The sequence below is a fragment of the Zingiber officinale genome, chromosome 2A (genome assembly GCF_018446385.1).
Source record: "Zingiber officinale cultivar Zhangliang chromosome 2A, Zo_v1.1, whole genome shotgun sequence".
In the NCBI taxonomy this organism is placed as follows: Eukaryota; Viridiplantae; Streptophyta; class Magnoliopsida; order Zingiberales; family Zingiberaceae; genus Zingiber; species Zingiber officinale.
The window spans coordinates 97,011,303-97,016,807 of NC_055988.1; positions in this window are offsets into that span (position 1 = coordinate 97,011,303).

The following is a 5,505-nucleotide window of genomic DNA, read 5'->3' on the forward strand; positions in this document are numbered from 1 at the left end:
AGTATCTTACCGGCCGATTGCAGACCGCGCGAGCACCCACGTGCTCCTATATGCTCTCCAGGTAAACCTCGCCCGAGCATAAAGGTATTTAGCCTTATATAATATTCTCAGTATCTTACCGACCGACTACAAGCTGAGTGAGCACCTATGTGCTCATATATGTTTGTCCGGGTAAAGCCCGCCCAAGCATAAAGACATTTAACCTTATATAATATTCTCAGTATCTTACCGGTCGATCGCAGGCCGAGCGAGCACTCATGTGCTTGTATATGCTCGTCTGGGCAAAAGCCCACCTGAGCATAAAATACAGGGTCAATAGGAAATATTCTTAACAGTATATATGACCAACTTGAATGACCGATCGAAGCATATTCAACAGAAGGTAATTTGAGCAGTATACACGACCAGCTTGAATAATTGATCGAAGCAAATTCAACAGAAGGTAATCTGAACAGTATATATGGCTGGCTTGAACGCCCGGCTGAAACATATTCAATAGGAGGTAGTTTGAACATTATATACAGCCGGCTTGAACGACTGACCAAAACATATTCAATAGGAGGTAGTTTGAACATTATATACGGCCGACTTGAACTATCGATCGAGACATATTTAGTAGAAGGCATTCCTAACAGTATACGCGGTCGGCTTGAACGACTGACCGAAACATGCTTAATAGAGTATTTGGCGGAAAATATCTTCTAAAAGTTTCTTCAATTATGATGACGTGTCATAAATGACAAAATGAGTACATCTGGGGTACATAAAAGATTCCTTAAAGAATTATTGCACGAAGTATAGAAGATGACTTCATCTCTTAACAAACTCTAACAAATCGGGGACCACCTCATGACTACGGAGGTCACGTGAGGTGGTATAAAAAGGGGGATCTTTTCCGTTGGTAAGGGACACAAGTTCTGACATCTAAACTCTGTTTTGTTGGTGCGGGAAGCATCCGACGATCGAACCTTAGTTTTGATAATGGCAAAGGGATTCAAAGTTAAGTTTAATTGTTATCTGATGGATATGACTGAGTGTTTCAGGAAAGTCCTAGCTGCGGTTAGGCAAGGGAAAACCCTAGGGGGTGGTAACCCTAGGTCATAGGGGGTGGTAACCTTGTGCGAGAAGTCTTGGCGGGTCGACGTTTCGGGCAAAAATCCTAGGGGGTGGTAACCCTAGGTTAAAATCCTGGTGTTGCGAACCGGGTAGAAATCTGGATGGGTCGAGGACCGGACATCCAGCATGAAGACCAGAAGCATCGACGCTGAGCAAAAGTCCAGTCGGTCTGGAGGACCGGACTGGCATCAGGTAAATCTCCTGAGTGGAGTAGGTGAGGACGCATTCCCCGTAGAGGGAACAGTAGGCGTCGGGTTGACCTAGGGTTTCTGGTCGAAAATTCGAAGTCAGACTCGGACAGTCCGGAGACTATCAATATCACTTCTATTATGTTTTATGTGTTAACTTTGTGCAGCAGGGTAAATTTGGGATTAATACATCTTGCAGGGACCAAAGTGCAAAGATTAACCTCGGATGAACAGTGTCCGAGGCGCCTCCATGGAGCTTGGAGGTGCCTCAGGTGCAAAACCTGAGCTGGCTGCGAAGCAAGCTTCAAGGCGCCTTGGAGAGGCTGAAGGCGCCTTGAACAAGTCGATGAAGGCGCCTTGGAGAGGTTGAAGGCGCCTTGAACAAGATAAAGTTCGACCAGGTCAATTCTGATCCACGCGGGTGACGCGGCCAGCATGGAGGCGCCTTGGAGGGGTTTAAGGCGTCTTGAGCATCATTTATAAGAGGGGTTCGAGCAGCAGCAAAAGAAAATGAAAGAAAAAGCTTCCTCGTGTTGTATTCTGCTCAAGTATTGCTTCCGAAGTGCTGCGACAACCACCCAATGACCCGGAGCTCCGAATCTTCATTTCTTAGTTGTCGTCGGTATAATTAATTATTGTCAATTATTGTACTTCAGTTTGTAATTATTTCGAACTTACAGTTGTTGCCCACCGAAAGCGATCAAGGATCGCGGGCCTTCGAGTAGGAGTCGCCTTAGGCTCCGAACGAAGTAAATCCTTTGTGTCTGTGTTTTCACTATTTCATTTCCGCTGCGTTAATTACTCGACGATTGTTTTACGATTCCAATAATCGAACAAAATAGCCGCGAGCGCTATTCACCCCCCTCTCTAGCGCTTCTCAATCCAAAAATTGGTATTAGAGCGGGGTCGTTTTGAATCCGTGCAACCACCATTCAAAACAATTTTTTTTCTCGTGGTATTTTTAGATTTTTAGGAGTCAATTAGAATTTAGCTTCGTTGCTATATTCTAATTCTTTTCGTTCATATCGATTTCGCTCGAGGTTGGTGCAACACCACTCGAGTTAGTTTTTTTTTATTCATACCGCACTACTAATCCAGGATCAAGTCCTGGTACATTTGTTTTTCTCTCTTCTTCTTTGTGTGCAAGTTTTTAATGGCCCTTCAAGAAGGCTCGAGCACTACCCGTCCCCCGCTCTTCTCCGGCGAAGACTTTGCCTATTGGAAGAATCGGATGATCTACCATCTCAAGACGCAAGTTGAGATGTGGATCATCATCCAGACCGGTCTCGAGCTACCACGTGATGGCACCGGAGAACTGGTTTCCTGCACCAACTAGGACGCTAGCATCAGGAAGAAGGTGGAAGCAGATGCCAAAGCCACTTGCATGCTACAATGCGGGTTGACAAAAGAAGAACTGAATAGAGTCGGACCATTTTCAAATGCGAAGGAGCTGTGGAACAAACTAATCGAGCTGCACGAGGGCACGACAGACGCTAAAGTAAGTAAGCGTGATTTAATTTTAAATAAATTGTATAATATTAAAATGCAGGAAGGTGAGACGGCAAACCAGTTTCACGCACGCATCCGGGACCTACTCAACGGGCTTCATGCAATCGACCAAAGGATGGAAAACCGCGACGTAATAAGGTACGCGCTAAGCGCTTTTCTGAGGAACGCTTTGTGGGCATCCATGGTGGATGCTTACAAAGTTTCCAAGGATTTATCTTCAATAAAACTAGATGAATTATTTTCCGAATTAGAATTACATGAGCAGACTAATGCACGCCCGGTCGAGAAAGGTGTTGCTTTGGTTGCAGGTACCAGCAAAACGCACGAACCGACGACGAGCCATAAATCCAAGTCCAAAGATGAATCGGACGCAGACGATGAATACAAAGTTATTTCCAAACTGATAAAGCTAGTGCGGAAAATATGCAAGTCAAAAAGGGAAACTCAAACAACCAAGAAGGACAAGACTGGAGTCACCTGCTACGGATGCAACCAGAAGGGGCACTACAAACCAGACTGTCCAAACAAGAAGAAAAGAAAGAAGGCATTGAAGGCAACCTGGTCCGAGTCGTCAGACGAATCCGAGTCCAACAAAGAAGAACCGACAAGCTTCCTCGCATTGCCAGTACAAGTAGACATTGACGAAACCGAGTCCAAATTTGAGTCTGAAACCGAGAGCGAGTCGGAAACCGAGTCCGAGCAAAGCCATGAATCCGCATTCGTTTCCGAAGGACCAAATCCCACTATAAGTTCACTACTCACAGAATTTCAATTAGATAACTTGCATGAATTATTACCTTAGTAAAAAAGTTGGCTAAATCCAACATCCGGGTTAAGTCGCTCCAAAAGGAGGTAACATCCCTAAAGGAAGCGACTGAATTGAGCCCTTTAACTGAGTCAATTCAAATTGGAAACTCAACTCAAGTCCAACAACTTGAGGAAGAAAATTCCAATCTGAAAGCTCAAATTAAAGAACTCAAGAACACATTGGAACGGTTCACCTTGGGTTCCAAGAATTTGGATCTGATTCTTGGAAAACAGCAAGCCGTGTACAACAAATCTGGACTTGGATTCAGAACCAAAAGTAAGTATAAATCATATTTATCTTTAGTAAATAGAAATAATAGAAGCATAATTCAAGCATGGGTCCCCAAGTTAAACTTGATCAATCAAGTTGGCCTTGGTCAATATTGGGTCCCCAAGGATTAAGTCTACTACCTCGATAGACCATATAGAGGCTATGATCCAGGGAGAGCAAAAAGAAAAACGATATTAATTAAACGAAATTAATTCAAAATTAAATTAAAAAATTCAAAATTAAATTAAAAAATTTGAACTTAAATCAAAATTCAAAAATTCAATTTAAATCAAATAAAAATATAAAAGGAGGATCCAGAATAGCTGGCACCCCTAACTAAACTACCCGACTGGGTAATCGAACTTAATCTACCAAAATGGGTAAACAAGAGTAGACTACCCGACAGGGTAATTAAGGTTAGATAAAATGGGCTAGGTTTAACTTGACCCACGGTACTGGTGAAATTTTTGGATGATAGTACGTTAGGGAAGCTTGGGCATCGCATGTCTAGGAAGATATGGCTTCGACCTGGTGCATTTGGCGAAGTGGGACTGACCGAAGCTACCCTTAAATGGATCCTAACCAGTTAGACCAAGGTTTAGTATTAAGTTCAATGGGTAGGACTATTTGGAAAACCTTGAAGGCATGGTTACTTTAATGAGTTCCTTGTGACTCACCATAGCCCAGAAGTTTATCCAAATAATGCTTACTTGTTGAACCCAAAGCTAAACCTGAATCTAACACAAAGTTAAACCAAACCCTTAATTTGAACCTCAATTCATCTCACAAAAATTATAGGATTTCCTGATTGAAAATTTAGAGCGGGTGAGATGACTAAGGAATTTAAAATTCAAATTCAAAATTAAACTCATAACTATAAGTAATTCAAATTCTATAATCAATTAATCAATTTTAAAAACTTATTTGAAAAATCTTTAAAAAAAAAATCCTTTTGAAAATCCTTTTAAAAATTCTTTTAAAAATCCTTTTGAAAATTCCTTCAAATTTTTTTTGAAAAATATTTTAAAAATATTTCAAAATCCTTCGAAAAATATTTGAAAAACCTATTTTAAAAATCCTTTGAAAAATATTTGAAAAACCTATTTTAAAAATCCTTTGAAAAATACTTGAAAAAACTTATTTCAAAATCCGTTGAAAAATATTTGAAAAAATTATTTTAAAATTCTTTGAAAAATTATTTGAAAATCAATTTCAAAATATTTAAAAACTTATTTTAAAATTCTTTGAAAGATTATTTAAAAATCAATTTCAAAATCTTTAAAAACTTATTTTAAAATTCTTTGAAAAATTCTTTGAAAAATTATTTGAAAATCAATTTCAAAATATTTAAAAACATATTTTAAAATTCTTTGAAAAATTATTTGAAAATCAATTTCAAAATCTTTAAAAACTTATTTTAAAATTCATTGAAATATTATTTGAAAATCAATTTCAAAATCTTTAAAAACTTATTTTAAAATTCTTTGAAAAATTATTTGAAAATTAATTTCAAATCTTTAAAAAATTTATTTTAAAATTCTTTGAAAATCAATTTCAAAATCTTTAAAATTTATTTTAAAATTCTTTGAAAATCAATTTCAAAATCTTTAAAAT